The 21,725-nt window shown below is 37.7% G+C and overlaps 1 pseudogene; it reads right to left on the bottom strand.

Annotated features, from left to right (window-relative positions):
* Nucleotides 1–5,878: 5,878 nt before the first annotated feature.
* Nucleotides 5,879–21,725, bottom strand: part of LOC131279082 (eukaryotic translation initiation factor 4 gamma 2 pseudogene) — a 95,160-nt pseudogene continuing 79,313 nt past the window's right edge.

The raw sequence follows: 21,725 nt of genomic DNA on the forward strand, positions 1-21,725 counted from the left end.
TGTTGGCCAGCTCACCACATGGGCCAGGAGGTCCTGGGTTAGAACTCTGGACCTCCTATATGGTAGGGGTATGCTCTATCAGTTGAGCCACATCTGCTTCCCTCCATCCATTATTGATTTCCAGCTTCATTCTGTTATGATCAGAGAAATTGTTTTCTATAATTTCAATCTTTTTGAATATATTAAGTCTTGTTTTGTGATCCAACATATGGTCTATACTGGAGAAAAATCTATGAGTACTTGAAAAGAATATATATCCTGCTATTTTGGGGTGCAATGCTCTACAGATGTCTGTTAGGTCTAGTTCATTTATTATATTATTCAAGCTTTCTGTTTCTTTATTTATCCTCTGTCCAGATGTTCTATCCAATACTGAGAGTGGTGCATTGATGTCTCCAACAATTATTGGAGTCATCTATTTCTCGTTTCAGCTTTGCCAGTGTGTGCCTCATGTTTCTTGGGGCACTTGGGTTAGATGCATAAATATTTAGTGTAGTTATTTCTTCTTGGTGAATTTCCCCTTTTATTAATATATAAGGACCTTCTTCACTTCTAATAACAGTTCTGCATTTAAAATCTGTTTAGTCTGAAATTAGTATCATTACTCCAGCTTTTTTTTGGTTATTCTTTGCATAATCAACCTTTTGCATTTAACCTGGTTGTGTCCTTAGGTCTGAGGTGAGTCTCTTGTAGTCAGCATATAGAAGGTTCATTTTTAAAATCTATTGTATCAGACTATGTCTTTTGATTGGAGAATTCAAACCATTAACATTCAATGTTATTAATATAAAGGCATTATTTACTTCATCCCTTTTGTCCTTTACATTCTGTTGTTATAGCTTACTATTGTCTGTCTTTTTACCCTTACTAATCATCTTCATTTCTACACTCTTCTCCAAATCTCTCACCATTGTTTTTTCCTCAGGCTGCAGCACTTCCTTTAGTATCTCTTGTAATTCTTTTGGTTACATAATCTATTAGTTTTTGTTTGTCTGTGAAGACTTTGAATTCACCCTCATTTTTGAAGGACAGTCTTGCCATATACAGAATTTTTAGCTGGCAGGTTTTTCTCTTTCAGTATCTTAAATACATCATATCAAATTCTTCTTGCCTTCATGGTTTCTGGTGAGGGGTTGGCAATTAATCTTACTGAATTTCCCTTGTATGTGATGCTTTGCTTTTCTCTTGTTGCTTTCAAAATCCTCTATCTCTGAATAAATATCTATTTATATTAGAATAGTTGGTGTCTTGGGGTATGTCTATTCAGATTTACTTATTTGGGGTGCAATTGCCATTCTTGGATATTGATATTTATGTTTTTCATAAGGGTTGGGAAGTTTTCAGCCATTACTTCCTCAACTATTCTTTCTCCTGCTTTTCCATTTCCTTCTCCTTCTGGGATACAGTAATGTATCTTTTCTCCTGTCTTTTCCAGTTCAGATGTTCTGTCCTCAAAATCACTATTTCTGTCTTCAAGCAATTCAAATCTACTCTAATGTGCTTCTAATGCACTTTTAATCTCATCCATTGAGTCTTTCATTCTGATAAGGTCTTTTACTTTCTTTATGCTCACCCAGTGTCTTCTTAAATCCTTTATTCCTTTAGTTATTCTTTCAATTATTTGAACTGATTTAGAATAGTTGTGTGATTATCACTGATTAATTGTCTTAAATCCTGTATCTCTTTAGGATATTTATTTGTTCTTTTGGCTGGGCCATCTCTTCCTTTTCCTAGTCTGGCTTGTAATTTTTTGCTGATGCCTAGGCATCTAAATATGTTGGCAAATTTACTCGAATGGCTAATTTATCCCTCTTGCTTATTGTTTCTTTTCACAGCTCTTCTTTGTTATTTGGTTCAACTTATTCTATCTTTAAAATTACCCAGTTTAAGTTATCAAAATCATTCCAGGTACTCACTAATGGGGTGCAGATTTTCTCCCAGATGTCCAGGTTAAGAGAATCCTAAAAGCAGTTTTCCTCCTTGCAATTTCCAGTTTGGCCGACTGATGCCATTTGTCAATGCACCTTTCCATGGAGGTGTTTCTTTCGATCTCCACTTTCCTTTGTTTTGGTCTGGCCTGATCCAAGGTTCAAAGTGGATTCTGCTAGCTGAATTCACTGTAGAGAAACCCCCTGATTCCCTCTCCCTTTTCCCTTGTAATAGCTGACAGGGAGGAAGATGTCTGTTTCCCTCTCAGTAGGCTGTAATGAACCAGGGATTTTACCCAGGGTGAATATATTGGGTGTGGGGGAGAGAGTCCTTCCTGTCTGCCTATGGGGATTTAGTAACTCACTTTTGTTGTTTTAGATTCTTCATCTCTCTGTCCCTCACTCTCCTGGAGTGGTGTAGAACTGTCCTTGTCTACAGATCCCAAAGTATAGCTTTTGGCCCTTTCTCCAATGTTTTTGTGAGAGAGTTGAGCCCTGCCTACCTATTCTCACATCATCTTCCCAGAACTCACCTGAAGTATTTTTGATCCTGAAAATGAACATTTTCATATGTTATCTGCTGATAAATCCTATCCTAATACTCTCAAGAAATATTAGCACGCATCTAACTTGCTAGCAAGGAGTTATTTAGCACACATATACAAATCAAATTCTAAATAAGAAGAGCAGGTGGACTACAATGTTCAACTAGTGTTTGCAAAGTAACACAAAGGATAACAAAATTAGAGTTCTAACTCCTGTTCAAAATATATACAGATGCATAATATTATATTTATAAGTTCCTTGTCATATTAAATTTTGTCATTATTTCAGTTCTTTAACATCCCTCAATCTCTACAAACCCATGTTACTTTGATAATCTATCTGGTTATCCTAGAGCAACCCAACATTAACTTATGAGTGATAAAGTAAACTAATACTAAGGGAGACTAGACAAGAGAAAGAGATAAAAACTACTACAAATTAGGTCATTCTAGATTCAAAATGATAACCAATGTTATAGATTTTAGTTTAGAATGACTACTTAATCAGCTTGTTAATGCACAAGAGCACAACTCTGAGTTAACATTTTATGTTCTGGATCTGTGAGCCTCCTTCTTCTACAAGCAGTATAATGGTTTTTGTGAAACTTTCTCTAACAGCCCTGCACAGACACAAGTGCCCTGTCACTCTGCTCCTCTTATTGTTAGTTACTCTATTGTTTGGTAAATTTCTCTATTTTTGACTTTCTATTAGATGGTGAGCTCTTTGGTAGCAGAGAGCATGCCTATTGCTAATATAATGGTGGGAACTTGTTTTTTGTTTTTTTCAAATTACTTTTAAAAAAAATTTCTCTCCCCCCTTCCTCCCCCAAGTTGTCTGCTCTGCGTCCATTCGCTGTGTGTTTTTCTGTGACCAAGTCTATCCTTATCAGTGGCACCAGGAAATCTGTGTTTCTTTTTGTTGCATCATCTTGTTGTGTCAGCTCTGCATGTGTGTGGTGCCATTCTTGGGCAGGCTGCACTTTCTTTCACTCTGGGTAGCCCTCCTTATGGGACATACTCTTTATACATGGGGATCCCGTATGTGGGGAACATCCCTGCATGGCACTGCACTCCTTGTGTGCATCAGTACCGGGCATGGGCCAGCTCCACATGGGTCAAGGAGGTCCCGGGGTTTAAGCCGCGGACCTCCTATGTGGTAGGCAGATGCCCTAACCACTGGGCCAAGTCTGCTTCCTGGGAACTTTGTTAATACCCAAAATATGTCTGTCAAATTAAAGAACAATCTCAAACTGAGAACTACGAACAACAGGAATTTAGTTAATCCCTTCTTTTACTCTTAATATTCAGAAAATAAACCAAACTTCTAAAATGAAATTCTTTTTTCAACCACATATATAAATAAATGTTGTAACAGCTAAATATTTTTACTTCTAGATTATTTGAGATGAGTTGGCATAAAGAACAAAGGTTTGGCACTTTGTTTGGACATGACAGAATTACCTAGAGGACATCTAAGTATGCCCCCTCCAAACGCATTTCCTTAGCTATTGAACCAAAGTGCTATCTTTGAATGCACTAATATTATGTAATCTTTAAAACCTTTCCAAAATCACAATAGGCAGCATCATTTGCCCACTTAACCTTTCTCTTTATGAAACTTTCTAAATTCTGTTCTTTTCCCTAGTTGGTTCTGGATTTTCATGCTTTGACAAAATCATCTTAATTTCTGCTTCTCCCAGCAGTTGTGTGATTTTTGTTGAGATAAATTACTGTTTACTTCTTTCTAAGGAAAAAATGTGTTAACATGATTTTAGAGAGTCAACAACAGAAGGTGATAAGAGATAGCATAATTTCTATAACAATGATTTTCCTAATGAAAGAGAACATTCAATGAATCCTACATTGAATTAGTGCATAAATTAAAGTATGCATCTACAAGAATGGGAAAGGGTCAAAGATATTGTACTGAATCTGTATTCCACACACGTGACTAAAGATGGTTGCTGCATCTATTAGCTGACAGGGAATGAAGTGATAAGATATGCCTAGCACAAACTGATTAGGAAGCTACATAATTAAGCTTATAGCCTCCTCTCAATTAAGAGATGGAAAGGGCATCGCCTTCCCAGAGTCGACAGAACTGGGGAATAAAATATGGACTAGAGTGGACTTACTGGTAGTCTACTATAGAATTATTGTAATTCTAGCAATAGAAGAAATTATATCATTGATGTGGAGACAGTGAAGCTGAAGGCAGGGAGAGGGAAAAAGAGGTGTAATATGGGGGCATTTTTGGGACTTATAGTTGTCCTGAATGATATTGCAGGGACAGATACAGGACATTACATATCCTGCCATACCTACTGGATGGACTGGGAGAGAGTGTAAACCTCAATCCATTCTGTGTAGCAGTGCTCCAAAATGTATTTATCTATTGCAATGAATGTACCACACTAATGAAAGAAGTTGTTGATGTGGGAAAAGTGGGGGTGTGGGGAGTGGGGCATATGGGAATCCCCTTTATTTTTTTAATGTAACATTTTGTGTGATAGATGTACCTTTTAAAAATAAATAAAATATATTAAAAATAATTAGCCTTCTAAGTATACTTTACATTTTAATATTGGCAGCTCTGAAAGTTAAAGAAGCCTGGTAGTTCTGAGTTAAAAGGTTTCTTAAGGGAAAATTAATATTTATGAGCTCATTCATCTTCTTACAATCAATGAGGTGCTAACAGATTTTTTTTCTAGAATCACAGTGTTTATTGATAGATACAGGTATATAAAATCAGGGCATGAACACAACTTGATAAATTGAGTAGACTTAATTTCAGTACTATAATAAGAGGGACCAATTCAAATTCTCACTCTTTGTTTCACACCCGTACAAAACACTTCAAGGCATTAACAGTCTCTCAAAACTGATCACTTTTGTGCAAGTAAACCACATTTCTTTTTAAAAGACTTGTGCACTTGCCCAGGCTCAAGGATATTAAAATCTAGCACAGAAAGCCCATTACTGGAGATAGAAATGCAAGCAATATACTATTATGGCAACAACCATCAATTATAATTAAGAATTTTTCTGTAACAACTAAATGGATAATCAAATATTTCAACAACTCAAGTATTAGTATTCAGTGTTGCTACTCAGTTTTCTAACTTAAAACAGCCTATGATAACTGGCAGCAAAGAAGGTTCTTGCAATAGATTGCCTTTGCTAGAGAACTTATGATGTAATTACAGCATGCTGCTAATATACTATATAAACATAAAAATATTCCTGAAATATTTGCTGGTAGGCTATGATTAAGATATTAACAACCAAGAAAACCTTATGCAGGAGGAAATCCGACATATGTGCTTCTGCTTTGAATATTGTGAAAACATTACAGAGGAATGAATTTTCAGTGGGTAGGTCAAATGCTGTTATATCATAGCAACATTATGTTTTGCACAATATAAGGCTTTGATTGGTTCTGTACTCAGCTGCTTCTTCCAATTCTTCTTCAGCAGTTTCTAGCGAGGTTAGCCACTGATTCACATGGGACAACACCTTGCTTTTCCCTGGAAACTCTTGGTTTATATCTTCTCTCCAAGCCAAGAAAGCTTCTTCAATAATCTCCATGTCATAGAAATGAACAAAACAGTGGAGTAATGCTTTTAGGGAATTTGCTATTGTAGCAGAGCACCTGAAGCACATAGAGAGCACTGACTTATAAGTCAATGTAATCACGAAGAAATTTCTGCCTTATTGGCTTGAAAGAAAGCAATTGTTTTTCCTGCTCTGTTTGTAGGAAGGAGCAGAGAAAGAATCTGTTTCATCATGGGGTGGGTTTATTTCACTAAAAATATACTGTAAGAAGCTAGTCATCAAGGTGTTCACAAATCCTTTATCTACATGAAGTTTGGTAGAGATGTTATCTTTAATCCATTTATATATGCTTTGAGGGGATGGAGCTGATTTTCTTTGCTTCAACTCTTCCTTCTCTAGTTTTATGTATGGGAATAAAAACCCAGCCAATTCCCTTCCAAAATTTCCAACATGTGGTCCTTATTCTGATCAATTTCTGGGAACATTTTCTGCATATTGATCTTGTTTTGTTGAAAAACTTCTGTTTAACTAACTGTTGAAGGTAAAGTAAGAAGAAAGGAAAATGGGTGCCACTTTCCAGTGGTTGAGCTAGTTGTGAAATGCTCACTAGCTCTGAAATGGTGGCACAAGCTGCAAACTGTGCTAAATATGACTTCACCAAGGGGATGTCAACCTTCAGTTTGGGTAACGGGACCAATACATTCAGGAAAGCCTGCGTGAAGTTGTCACTAGTGTCTATACATTCATGTTGTGCAAGCTGATCAAAGAACTTGCTTTTCTTTATATTCATCACTTCTTCCTGGTGACAGGATGATTACATTGCTCACCATCTCAGGAAGAAAGTATTTAGAAGGCCTTATTTCTCTTATGCCATTGACTGCCTAATTTCCATGTCCACTGTTTAGGTATTCAGTTACAACAGTTTCATTTAAGTAGCTCTTCCTTTGATGTTGGTGACTTTTTGCTGGTCTTGGCAGGTTTTTCCTGGATGGGTGGTGGATAAGTTTTGAGACCAAGCTTAGGTGTCTGTCCTAGAGGTGGTGTTTGAGTGTACAGTGGTTGTACACTACGAGGAATCATAGTTATCTGGGACTGAAGCTGTGGCACTTGATTTTCATTCATTAGGAAAGGTTGAGCAGGCTTCACTGAAGCTGTCCTTTCTTTAAAAACCTGAGGTGGCATATCCTTCGACTGTCTTTGCAGCTAGCTTAAGAGTCCATGACTCTGGTTATGATAGAGTTGGCTTCGCCCCTGGCTTATCATAAATTTGCCTCCCATCTCCCCAAACTGTGGTTATGTGGGAGGGATGATGTGTCCGCCATGGCCACTGAAGAGTTGATTTGAACAATAATGCCCCATGGTCGGTGGAAATCTATCTTGAATAACTCCTGGACCAGTACCAATTCTGCTACCTAGTGTTTGCCCAAACATATCAGCAAGTCTTCCAAGTGGGTTCCTATCCAGTGTTATCCTGGGTGGCATGAACGGTCCCTCCAGAAAGAAGTCACTTCTCATCCCTTAACCCATAAGAGCAGTAATAAACAATCCTAGATCTTTCTTTGCATCTTGACAGATTTGATTGGTCATCTTTTGTCCATTGTCAAGAAAAGCCTTGCGAGGAACTCAATGGTGTTCTCTCAACTCTACAGTATCCTGTGGCATGAATTGAATCCTTACTGGCAATTCCTTAACATCAAGGAGCACATTTGAGCAAAGTGCTGATCCATTAAGGACTTAGCTAATTCATGGTCTAATCTAAGTCCCACTGTCCTCATTATCTGGTAGAGGTATTCCAAATCCTCTCCCTTATCTTTGAGTTAGGCTCTCTTAGTCTTTTTCAAAAATGTTTTGATGCACTTATGAAGAACAGATTCATGAATAAGACCAAGCTTGCCAAGTTCTCCAATGAATTGATGTTCCTCAACATCTTGATCTTAGCAATGGCTCTCTTTTCCTTCTCCTCTAGAAGGAGGGGATTTTCATGCTTATCATAGATATCAGCATTTCTGGTTCAGTTTTCAAATTCATATTGTAATATGGAAATTGGGAAGCACCTGAATGTCTAAAGCATCCTTAGATTTCCAACTTGCTACACAACAGATTCTTTTAAAGGATGGGTGGTATTGTTGAGAAGTGATCTACTTCATATTTGATAAGAGCAGGTATTCTGGGGGTTCTGCTTACCATTATTTCTGCAATTCAAAATATATTTACATGGCAGTATATTCTTTTACAAAGAGATATGTGGATTTGGATGATATAAAGAGACAGAAGCTAAAATGAAAAACAATGGGAAAAAATTACATGGAAGAAATATATGTATATTTTTAGACCTTGATAGATGCTCTAGAGACCTGAAGATAAATGTGTTCACCCTAGCAAAGTATGGGACACAATGGCAGTGAGATTCTATTGTTCATGAGGTTCTATGTTTGGACATAAGCAGAGTATTCTACCATCTCACACTAATCACTCTATGATATTTGCCTTTTCAGATATTTTGTTACATCACATATATGCAATTTGGATTTCTAAGTCTGTTAGTACATGATAAAATCCAGGTAATTAGTCTTTTCATAGAAAAAGAGGAAATGGATAGTTTTCTCAGAAAGCTGACGATGTGAAAAGAGCGTATTTTGACAGAATGGATTTAAGTGACGTGGTTTTTATAAACTGCTTTGTTTTTTATCTTTGTGTTTGGATTGATGTAGTGGTTTGAAGCTATGTGTACCCAAGAAAAACATGTTTTTAAATCTAATCCATTCCTGTGGGCATCAACCCATTTGTAAATAAGATCTTTTGATGAGGTTACTTCAGTTAAGTTGTGTCCCAGCCCAACTAGGATGAATCTTAATCCTATTTCTGGAGTCATTTATAAGAGAATGAAATTCAGACAAAGAGAGAGAAAGCATGAAAGCAATGAAACCCAGAAGAAAAAGGAGAGACTAACAGATGCAAGCATGTGCCTGGCCATTTGGCAGAGGAAGCAAGGATCACTAGCAGCTGGTCTTTGGGAAGAACCCATTGCCTTTACAATGCCTTGGTTTGGACATTTTCTCAGCCTAAAAACTGTAAGCCAATAAAGTCCCAAGCTGAACCATTTCATGATATTTGTTTTAAGCAGCCTAGGAAACTAAAACAAATTTTGCTACCAGAAGAGTGGGGTGAGACTATTGCAAATACCAAAAATGTGCAAACGGTTTCAGAATTGAGTAATGGGCAGGGGCTGGAAGAATTGTGGGGTGCTTGATGGAAAAGGCCTAGATTGTGTTGAGGAGACTGTTGGTAGAAATATGGTTGCTAAAGGTACTTCTGATGAAGACTTAGAAGAAAATGATGTATGTGTTTTTTTGAAACTGGAAGGAAGGTGACCCTTGTTTTAGAGTGTTAGAGAATTTGACAAAATTGACTTCTGATGTTGGATGGAAGGCAAAATTTGAAAGTGATGAGCTTGGATATTTAGTTAAGATTTCCAAGCTAAGTGTGGAAAGTACAACTTGGTTTCTCTTTGCAGCTTCTAGTAAAATGTAAGAGAAAAGGGATGAGTTAAGATTTGAAATCCAGGGCACATAGAAACCAGGAGTTGATGGTTTGGAGGATTCTGAGCTTCTGGAAAGTGAGTCCCACAGAATAGTGCTCCTTGTGAGGGTTTAACTGACAATGGATCCAGTCAGCCATGTCAGTACATGTCAGGATTGGAGATGCAGTTATCCAGGAAGGATCTGTGAAAGGTCCTACTGTTTGGACCCCTGTGTACTACAAACAAAACTGACAAGATTTTTGTGAGATCTGTGTGAAAGGAACCACTACCATCCTGGGCTAAAAGGGACAGAAAAAGGGAAAACTGAAGAAAAAATCACTTCAAGACCATGGAAATTGGGGTCTAGATCAAAGACATCTTCCTGGGTCAAGAGAGCAAACCCACCTATGTGTGTGGAAAGATGTGGAAAGGCTGAGTATGCTTTGGCATACTTTGGAGAGGGTGTGTCTTCTGCCCCATTGTTGAAAAAGAGTGCTACCACCCAGACTTCATAGTGAGTGGAGCATATTCCCCTGGGATTGTAGAGAGCCTGGTTGCCACCCTACAGTTCTGAAAGAGTTGAGCCTCCTGAATGTGATGGAGTTGGACTCAGATGTGACCTCTCTATGCATGCCTCTTCTGTCACTTTTACTGAATCTGTGGTTGGTGCATACTCAGGAGACTTGAATCTCTGGACTGTCTATGTGCCAGCTGGGCCCTGAGCCTCAGCAGAGTTGCAACACCTACTCTCCAGTTCATTGGACTTAGCCAGGTCAGCTAACAGGGAGGTGATGATGGTCAACCACCACACCAGGGAACTTAGAGAGTCTACAGCTGCGAGCAGAGTTCCATCCATCAGCCATGTGGGATCTAAGCCTCCTCTTGAGTTAGAGGTGGAGTGGACATCACCATCTCAGGGTCCTCAGGATGGAGAAATAAAATATGGATTCGAGTGGACTTACTGATATCCTACTATAGAGCTATTGTGACTCTAGCAATGGAAGATATTATATCATTGATATGGGGACAGTGGCTACAGGAGTTGCTGAAGGCATTGCTGAAGGCAGGGAGAGGGAAAAAGAGGTGTGATATTGGGACATTTTTGAGACTTGGCACTGTCCTGAATGATATTGCAGGGACAGAGGCAGGACATTATATATCTGCCATAACCCACTGAATGGACTGGGAGAGAGTATAAACTACAACATAAACTATAATCCATGCTGTGCAGCAATGCTCCAAAATGTACTCATCAAATGCAATGAATATACCACACTAATGAAAGAAGCTGTCAATGTGAGAGGAGTGGGGGTCATGGGGAGTGGGGTATATATATTTTTTCTTATATATATTTTTGTAACAATTTGTGTGACTTATGTATCTTTTAAAAAAAGATTAAAAAAAAAAGAGTTGAGCCTGTTCCTCAGAGATTATGAAGAGTCTGTCCCTCACCCCAAGACTTGAGGAGGGTGGAGCCTTCACTCCAGTGTTTGGGAAGAGCAAGGCTGCTGCATGAGTGCTTGGAGGCACTGGGGCTGTTATTCCATCAGGCCTGAAAGACAAAACATCATTCTGTAGATGGCTCCCAGAACTTGAAATCTAATGGCATGTGTGCTGCAGGATTTTTCAATTGTTTGGGACCCATAACCCCTTTTCTTCCTTCCAGTTTTTCCCCTATGGGAATGTGAATGTTTATCTTATGTTTGTCTCTCCTTTGTGTAATGGAAGCAGATAATTTGTTCTCTAGGTTTCACAGGTCCACAGAGAGAGGGACCTATGCCCCAGGACAGAGCACACCTATAACAAATTTTGATGAGACTTTGTACTTAGCATTGCTATTTAAGTAACTTAAGGCTTTGGGGATGTTGTGATGAAATGAATGTGTTTTGTATGTAGAAAGAACATGTCTTTTGGGGGCCCAGAGGGTGGAGTGTGGTAGTTTGAAGCTCTATGAACTCCAGGAAAACATATTCATAAATCTAATCCATTCCTGTGGATGTGAAACCATTGTAAGTAGGGCATTTTAGTGAGGTTACTTCAGTTAAGGTGTGGCATGGCCCAATCAGGATGGATCTTAAGCCTATCACTGGAGTTCTTTATAAATGGAATGAAATTCAGACAAAGAGAGAAAGCCATGATAGCAAAAAGTGGAAAACAACAAAACCCAGAAGAGAAGGGAGAGACCATGTTCCTTGCCACATGGCAGAGGGGTCAAGAATCACTGGTAACTGGTATTTATTTATTTATTTGTTTATTTACTTACTTATTATTTCTCTCCCCTCCCCCCACCACCCCAGTAGCTGGTCTTTGAGAAGAAAACATTGCCTTCGAAATGCCTTGTTGTAAACATTTTCTTGGCCTCAAAACCATAAGCTAATAAATTCCCATTGATCATACTGAACAGTTTCATGTTATTTGCTTTAAAAAGCTCAGGAAACTAAAAAAGATGATGAGATGAATTCTTTAACAGCCAAAACTCCAAAGATAAAATAGAATTGATTTTTGAATTTAGGGTTTTATTCTTTTGTTCAATCAAATGATTTAATATCAGAGAAAAAGTTCAATGTTAATTTCTTGAGACCTGTGAGTTGGCTGGGTCATAGAGCAGCTTACGTGAATCTTGCCATATGCCTGATGGCTCACTGCTGAACTTGGGAAGAAAATGGAGCAGCCAAGACAGAGAGAAGCCTTATGGACAGGTGCCTACAGCTGAGCTCTGGAAGAGGGTCGAATATGATCATCTTTGCTCAATGGCAGGACCCCAGAATCAATAGTAGGTGACTTTGGTGTGGTAAAAGACTTTGGTGAAGAAAGTAATTTATGCTTTATGGCCTGGTAACTGTAAGCTGCTACCCAAATAAATACCCTTTATAAAAACCAACTGATTGCTGGTATTTTGCATCAGCACCCCTTTGGCTGACTAATACAGTGCACAATGAATGGCCACAGCAAGCACAAACAGTGAGGGGGTAGAATAAATAAATAAAATAAACCTTAAAAAAAAGTCCATGAAATGCCCTTCTATTACAATTAGCCCAGTGTTTGCTTGACCAAACAACTGAGCACCATTACATGACTGAGTTGACATGTTAGCCTAACTATCACAGTTCCCATCACTTTACCCAAGGTTACTTTGTTAAAATTCTCAGTAACTTCAAAGTTACAAAATCCAATTCTGTTAACAGTATGTATGATAAACTCTATGTTACTATATCCACTGACATTTTAAAAAATTCTTTATCTTGATTGATTTTCGAGCAAAACTGTGTTCGCTGTTGGCAATCTTTCCTTTCTTAAAACACTCTCTTCCCTGGGTTCAATGAAATACCAGGCTTTCCTGGTCACCTTTCTATCCCTCTCAAAGCTACTTCTCAGTCCTCTTTGCTGGAGACTCTTCTAATTGACAATTAAATTTTGGTGATTATATGCACTCAATATTAGGCACTTCTCTCTTCTCTGTCTACACAGGGGATCCTAAACTCAACAGTTTTCAGTTCTCTACTTCTTCTCATCCTCTGTCACCATTTTAATCTAACATGTGATCCTCTTTCCCCTAAATGGTTGCAATTCCCTGTTAGCTTTTCCTCCAAAATTTGCCCATTTCTAATAGTCAGTTCAAGCGAGAACAAACCACTGCCTTGATAAGATCTCTTACCAGCCTGCTATTGCCCTTAGATGAAAGAGGAAGTACTTTTCCTAGTTTATAAGGCTCAATGTACTGAATTCTTTTACCATTCCTACTTCATCTTTTGCCACTCTCCTCCTAGTAATTTACCTCTTACCATGATGGGCTGTGAAGAACCTGAGCTCTTATTTTAGAGCCTTCCCAGATGCTATTTCCTATTCCTGGAACTTTTTCCTATAGAGCTAACATAACCAACTTTTCTCATCCTTCAAGCCTTGGAGAAGTCTCTCAAAACTTGATTCTTGAACTATTATTCAGCTTTGAGTGAAGAGTACTTTCTTTGGGCCCTGGAACTATATAAAAGAAGAGAGTGGTCTTTGGTGCAAAAATAATGCAAGTAATGGAGCTCATCTAGTGTGAGACATTGTTTGAATCTCAGCATCAAATTATACTGGCATTTTCAATTACGTTAGCTAGTAATATTTTGTTAAGTCAATTTAGGTTTACTGTTACTTATAACTGAAAGGGACCTAAGTGTTACAACTTCTTAAAGAGTAAACCACAGATAGGACCAAGCAAGTAACCATTTGCGGGAGCAGTTTTAAATGAATTCTTATTTGCAAAGCACATTTAAGTATAGTTTAGCAGAAAAAAATATTGGAACCAACCTTCCTGACTTCTAATCCTGGCTGTCCTGCACGAGTATGTGACCTTAGAACTCTCTTACTTGAACTCTCTTGGTTTCAATTTCCCCATTTGAAAAATAAGATTTATAAAAATCTACTTCACAGTATTGTCTATTTATACAAAAGAAATGGTAGATATTCAGTAGCTATTAGCTTTAAAAAATCATAATAAACTTTATTTTCAGAAAAGTTTTAGATTATAGAAAAGTTACATCAAAAGTAGTAGGGATTGCCTTAACCCTTGCCCGCCCTCCCCCCATACACATTTCCCCTATTATTAACATCTTACATTAGTGGTATATTTGTTACAATTGGTGAACCAAACTGAAGCACGGCTACTAATCAATCAAAACAGTTCCCTCCAAATGCCCTATAATAACTATTGGTTATTTAAGGCCAAATTGTGAAGAAGAAATTGTAGCTTCTGAATTAATGAACATGAGAGAAGCCATCGCTGGTAAGGGATGCATGTTAGTTGAATCTTAGGCATTATCACATAACTTACAGAAGCATCTTATAAATAAGAGAGTTGACAAAATCTTATTTACTGTGGAGTAAAACAAAGTTCTCCTCAGCTAGCACAGAGATGTGCATAATGATTGGCCAAAGCACTGAAGCATAGAAAAACATTCAGTGATCATGTTCATCCACCCAACTTTAGAGCAAGATGGGTCACTATATGTACAGGAGGGAGATAGTAAAAAGGGAGTTAAGATGCAGGAGAGTGTGGTTATTTGGAAGAGCAAGATGTTAGAACACTGATTTGAAATCCACTGCTTTAGATGAAGCAGAAAAGTAGGGCAATAGTTCCAGGTGAATAGAAAGAATATTTTCCTGAGAAAAGAGGTGAAGAGAGGTGTGTGAGAATAGAGAGCAAATTAACAAGAAAGGTTTAATTCATTGCCTCCAAAGGGTATATAAAATGAGGGACAATCTCTTAATGCCAATAATAAAATGCCAAGGATGACTGTTAAGTATCTCCACAGACAATTGGTAGAGATATTTTTGGACAAGGGCTTTAGAACATTCTATGAGGCTGACCACGCTGTAAATTCAGCCTTGAAGCTCTGAGAAGTACTCATCAGAAGGGGCTGTATTTAGTGTTTTCATAAAAATTTGTTTTTGGGAGTCAGAAAGATTGGTCTTGAACCCTGGTTCAATTCTTTAAGAATTATAAGGCCTGGGACAGGTTAATTGACTTCACATTATTCTTATCTCGGGAATGTGAGCACACAGTGATGTACAATAGAGAGGTTGTGAGAATTAATTAAACAGATGTATATGAAGCACACAATATGTCTCCTGTTGTGATCAATTATACTGGTGTTAGCAAAATTGACTAAGTCACTGATGGAGCAGTAAATAGGATTCTGGCCACTCTCCATACTAAAGATTTGAAAGTGAGTTTAATTTAGAGCAATTAAAAGGAAAGTGTTGGTTCTTTTTAATTCAGGAAAAGAGAAACAAGTTATCACACAGGACATGCCTAAGAATGATATAAATTTATGGTGTATATTTATCATTTTATGAGATAGTTTAATGGAAAAAAAAATAAAACTTGCAATAAGACTCTCCCTCCCCTACCAAAAAAAGAAACTGACAAGAATTTTCAGAAAAGATTTTTCAGAATATAAGGAAGCCTGTTAATCCTGAGAGCAAAGTACCTTCTTCCAAACTCACTAATTCTGAAGATATATTTCACAGAAGACCTCTTGAAATTCTAGCTGTGATTATCTCCTCTTGGTGGAGTGAAGAAAAGGATAAACAAAGACAGCCTGAAGGTATGAGGAATTCTCAATTAATATTTTCTTGATTACACAAAAAGGAGAAATTAAAACCCAGTAATAAAGATGTTCAAGGTTAAGTTATTGGGTAGGTTTTGTTTTAAATAAGGAAGCCAGGCAGGAAAATGAATATGATTTCCTATGTTAGACAAGTGGTTGAGCCATTGGTTCTCCTCTGACTGGGCATGTGGAGAAAGGAAGTTTTAAATGGCAAGCTCTCAATTTTTATTTAACAGCCTCAGGGAGGAGGAGCAGTCGGAAGTCAAGTTTCTGATAGATATGACTACAGTGGGTGCACAGAAGATTGTACAGTGAGGTCCCCAACCCTGTCCTGGGCATCGGCACTGCTATGACAAACTCTGTTATATAGATTATAATTTGAAACTTATCAAGAGTCCTGTGTTATCCACTAAAACAGCCACATGGTAATACAAGAAGGATCAGAAATATCAAACATGTCTGGAATCATTTTCGTCTTGAAAGAGGTGCCTGGGCCAGGCAAGTGCTGCCCTCTCCTGGAGGTGAAAATAGGGGAAAGGGCACTTGGTGCCCCTTCTGGGTCCTCCTTGTTTGCAGAATCTCCAGGAAGTTCTTTGTTATACCTTATCACTCTTTAAAAAAGAATTGAGTGCTATCATGTAAACCAAGCTTAAATTAGGAATGATTTGAATGACATAGTCCAGAGACAGTTTTGTGTAACTCTGTTCTGTTCATCAAAGCTAATGAATATGAACTAAGAGCTTTGAATCCTGTGGGCCAAGCATGGAACTCAGTAAGTAAACTCTTGTCTTTGATGAGGAATAGTGGATGTTTCATAGGTCGATGCAACATTCATATTCTCTCCACTTCCTGAGCTTTTAATGCAGTGATAGCTCCAAAGGACACACTAAATAAAATTAAAAAGAAAAAGAAACATAAAAATATGAAGAATGAAAACATCGATGTCCATATTTATTTACTAAATAGAAACTTACTCTTCCACAGTTGGCATTCTGCTACCTTTCATAAACAAAACCTTAATATAATTTGACAACTGTGAAGTGTTTTGACTGAGATAAATTTTTCTCTTCACCCCAGTTGATTAGAAAAAAAAATTTTTTTTCATAAAGAGGTGAAATAAAACTTCAGACTCTCTGAAGTCTTTCTTAATCACAGTAGAAAGATTGAATAAGAGCTAGGAGCAATTTTCTTTTTCCATTTGTGTCAAAGACATGATTACCAAGATTGTTTGAGCAAGATATTAAACCAAATGAAACTATGCCTGAGTGTCAGTGCACGAGCCCTACCATTTTTGGGGGGACAATGGAAACACTCTGCAAGCTGAGACAACACAGAAAAAGATTTGTTTTGAAATCATATTAGTTTGATGAGGACTGTCCTGCCATTCTTCCATCAATGTTTTCTATCCTGTTATGATAAATCTCCGCTTTGCTTTTGTGGAGTTTATATTCATTATACCCCTGTCTTCGATAATATGCCTTCTGTCCACATAAGGACTCTTAATTTTACTGAATTATCTAGACTATCTCAAAAGAATGAAGATGGTTTTGCAGTCTTTTTATGAGACAATTGAAGAAGCAAATACCTCTACATGCTTTCCCATGCAAAAAACAATTGTAGGAAGTTTCGACTAGCATTTTAACACTTTTGTAGCAATTATGAAAGATTATTTCCAAATATTATACATTTGTTGGGTTAGCTTTGTTCATTTCCCAATTAGCAGAAAACCTTTGTATTGGCATATAGATTTATGAAGGACCCATTAGGTCATTCATGTATCTACTTTCTTTCCATTTATAGATTCTGTTAATCATTTATCTATTTGCTTCTAAAAGGAGATATTTTGAAAATGCTGTATATATGATGATAGTTTTAACCCATATTTTTGTCTGAGGTGATTAAAAATAAATGCGAATAAATACTATTAAGATAAACTTTTATCTATTGTCATACAAGTTCTTGAGAAGTTCATTCACTCTTTGTCTTCATTATAGTCATTTATTAAGCCATTTTAGTTCACTTTATGCTATTCTATTTTTTTCATTATTATGAATCTGATTTTCCTCCTTGTAGTAGGTTAAGTTAAAACATATGTTTTTTAATCTTAATACACATCTCTCTGGGTGTGAACCCATTATAAATAGAACTTTTTGAAGATATTTTTAGTTAATGTGTGAGCAACTGAATCAGGCTAGGTCTTAATCCATATTAGTTGAGGCCTTATAAAGAGATCCTGGAAATCACAGAAGCCAGAAAGGAAAAGACATCACCACATGATGGGAGGCAGATATAAAAGCCAAGCCATCCCAAAGATTTCCAGCAGCCAGCCCCAGAATGCTACAGATTCTGGGAGAAAGCAAGTACTGCTGATCTCTTGATTTTGAACTTCATCTAGCTTCAAAACCATGAGCCAATAATTTTCTATTGTTTAAGTAGACCCATTGTGTGGTATCTGTCATAGCAGCCCGGCAAACTAAGACAGTTTTGAATAAGGAAAGGGGAGAGGAAGAAGGTGGTCATAAATACGGCTGTGAACGATGTGGCCAAGTACAGAAATGAGGACCGTAACTATTATAAATACTTCTTCCTTAATTTACTAGGAATATGTTTGTGTATGTTGTGCGTATGTATAGAAACATAAATGTATTTGTATGTTTGTATATGTATACCATTTACCTTTGTCTATTTCCCTTTCTTATCACCTTATCATGTAACTTAAGTTATATTAACTTCATGCCCTAGTATTTAAATTATATAATATCAAGGATAAGAGTGAATATCACCCAAGGACTTAAAGCCTCTTCTGGGGATAGGTCCATTTTCAGCTGTACACAGGACAATTGCATTATGTTAGGCAAAAGGATGGCTCTGTTATGGTCTTTATTTGGCTTAAGGAGATGTGTTTGGGTCCAAGGAGACAAGAGGTATGTGGACTGTGATGATCAATTTCATGTGTCAACTTACTTAAGTTATGGTATTCAGTTATTTGGCCAAGCAAACACTAGCTTGATTGTTACTGTGAGGTATTTAATAGAGAATTTTCTTCTATATTCATCTGATTGCATCTACAATCAGCCAAGGTAATTGCCCTCAGCAAAGAGAGCAAGCTCTTCATTCAAACAGTTGGTGGTCTTAAAATCCAGAACTTTGGCTAATTTGGTCACACTGAAATTCTTAGTGTTTTTGTTTGCTTGTTTGCTAGTTAGTTTTTTAAATCTATTTTACTCTTTTATTTGAAGTAAAGTAAACCAAAAATTTTGAACTGGGTGAGACTTAGTTGCTACTCTCCAGCCCACTGATTGTCTGAAAAGTAATAATGAAAGCTCAGTCCAAATTCTGCTGAAATTATAAGCATTCATTGAGCAAACATTTATTAGCAAACTTGCATACCATGTGTATTGATGTAGGCTATGGGGCGGGGGAGGGGAGCTGTTCATCTCTTCATAGATAACCTGAGCTGTATGAGTCCTGAGCTGTGCATTTGGGATAGTAAGAACTGCAGCGCTGCCCTTGGTAACCATGATAACAACTCCAGTTCTTAAAAAACAGTTTAGCAATGCAAGCTCTATAAAATTTAACTATTCATGGAAAATGCAAGCCAAATGTGCTAAAAGCTTATCTAGAATGTATGAAGTCCATGTTAAAAGCTTACCTAGGATGTGGAAAATATATGTTAATTCAAGCTTATTGAGCACTGAAACAAAGAACCATTTGACCCTTCCTCTGTATAAAAAGAACTCAAAAATCTTGTTTGGGGCTCAGATTTTGAACAAGAAGCTCCGAGCTTGGCTGGTCATAAAAAAGTCCTTTTTCCTTCCAAAAATTGTTCCTGAGTCCTGACCTTTCTATACACAAATAATTGAATCTCTCTTGACTTCTACAACATTTTGGGGGGCTCTCCCAGGATTTGTAAATGAGGACCAGAGATGGTAGCATTTTGCTACCCCTTCTGGATCCCCGAGGAAGCTGGGAGGACTCAGGTGAAGCTCAATCTGGGTGCCCCTGGATTATATTTAATCCAGAATAGATGTGGGCTCCACCAGAATCTTCTCGACAAAAATTGAGGGCAATGGAAGTTCTGAGAAAAAATTCTGGGAATGAAAAAGACTCCAAACATGGAAGAAGGTAAGACTTCCCAGGGAACATAGTCCGGAAAACCCCAGCTATAGTTGCTATGGAGGGAGCCCAATCACCTCTCAGGAGACCCCGTTACCTCCAGAAATTGGGGGAAGCCGTCTCCTCCAGGTCTTAAAGGAAAGAAAGAAAAAAGGGGAAAAGCCTGGTGTTTTGGGTTTGTCTAACTGCATGCTGGTATCTGGTTTCTGGTCTTGTCTCCACTGAAATAGTGAAGGCTTGATTATAATAAGAAAAGATGTTTAGAGATTCAAGTCCTCATGTCCTGGAAATTGGTCTGGATTTTGAAAATGTGATTACAGGAAAATGAATTGGCTTTTTAGTGAAGCTTGGTCTGGGTGTAAAGTTAAACAGTGAAAAGGTCTAGCTAGAATCTTTTATTATGATGCTGAATTGGGAATGAATTCATTTTATATCAGATGTTAATGTTAAGTGTTCTCACTTTCTAAAGTTTGTAAAGGCTGCGGGGACAGCTGTGCCAAAGAAAATATATATAGAACTTGTAAGTCAGATTAATAAGTTTTGTGCTTCTGTCTGTGTCAACTCAATGCTAGTGTTAGAATTTTGTAATTATGTAAAGTGGTAAAATTGGTTAAACTTGTACCTTCGCTTGCCATTGGAAAAGGAGTGAATTGATTATAGTTTATAAAACAAAACCGCGGCGCGAATGTGTGTACACATGCTCTGCTGTCTTGCCTCTCTGGGTCAGCCCCATTTGCCAGAACTCAGGGATTGTCTGTGTCTGTGTCTGCACCCAAGCTTATTGGAGCTGGCCGAGTCAGTGGGTTAGTGGAGCCAGTAACTTAAATCATAACCCTGCCAGGACAGGGGTCCTCAGGAAAGGTGCTGAATTTGAAAAATTCTATCAAGCCATTTTAGTAGCCTGAAACTTGCTACCAGCACCTTATCTCCACTCCCTCCCTTTAGGAGGATGCAAAATAAAAGTGGAGAGCTGGAAAGGGGGAGGAACTTGCTCCTTTCTAGTGAATCTATGCCTTCTATTCATAAACCACATTCCTCTCAAGTCACTGATCAACCTGGAAGGGGGAGATAAAGGAGATCTCTATCTTTGTAAGTCTATGTAGAAATGCTTTAAAATGTTTAAAGCTGTAAACTGGTAAAATACCTTGGTCTAAAGGAAAGAGGCTATTGCTTGAAAGCAATAAACCTCTAATCACTTGATAGCCCTTTTAATGGTTTGGCTGAAAGCAGTCAGCAGTAAGGGTCATGAAATACTACAGGAAAAAAAAAACAACAAGAAAACTATGCAGGGTTATTACTAATAAGGTTCTGGTAACTTAATTAATAAAGGAGTCCAATTCACCTTAAAGAAAAAAACTTAATGAAAACTGTAACTAAGAGTTAAGATCCTTTATAGATGCATTTACATTATAAAACAGCAGAAAGATAATAACTGAATTTATAACTGGGTGAATTTAGCCTGAACCTATTATTGTAAGTGTAACTTCTAAACTAACCTTATCTTCATTTATGGTCTTCAGGCCTAGCCTCACCCCTTGCTTATGGTTATTTCATAACAGCTTCTGCCCCTACAGCCCAGGGGAAAGCAGACGTGAGACATCCCTATCTCCTGTCTTACTGGTATTAGTAACCCTGCTTTCTCTCATGATTCCAAGTGTGGACTAAATTGCTGCCTGGTGGAATTCTTGACCCTCAGGGTTGAAAATCCCCTGGGGTCCTTTTATCTTCAAGGACTGGGAAATGAAGGATGCCCCTGCCTTGACTGTCAATGTTCCTGAGAGTGGCAATTCAAGAAACCAGTCTCCCTGAGGCTTCGATAGTCTCAGTGCATGTACATAGAATTCGTCTTGCTCATCCAAAATCTGCTAAAGTCAAAGTAAAATATAAGGCTCTGAAACAAAGGAAAATTGTATTAAAGCATTGGGAACATTTTGGTTACAAGCCATTAGTTAAGAAACAAAATTCT

This window comes from Dasypus novemcinctus, chromosome 7 (genome assembly GCF_030445035.2).
Source record: "Dasypus novemcinctus isolate mDasNov1 chromosome 7, mDasNov1.1.hap2, whole genome shotgun sequence".
Taxonomy (NCBI): Eukaryota; Metazoa; Chordata; class Mammalia; order Cingulata; family Dasypodidae; genus Dasypus; species Dasypus novemcinctus.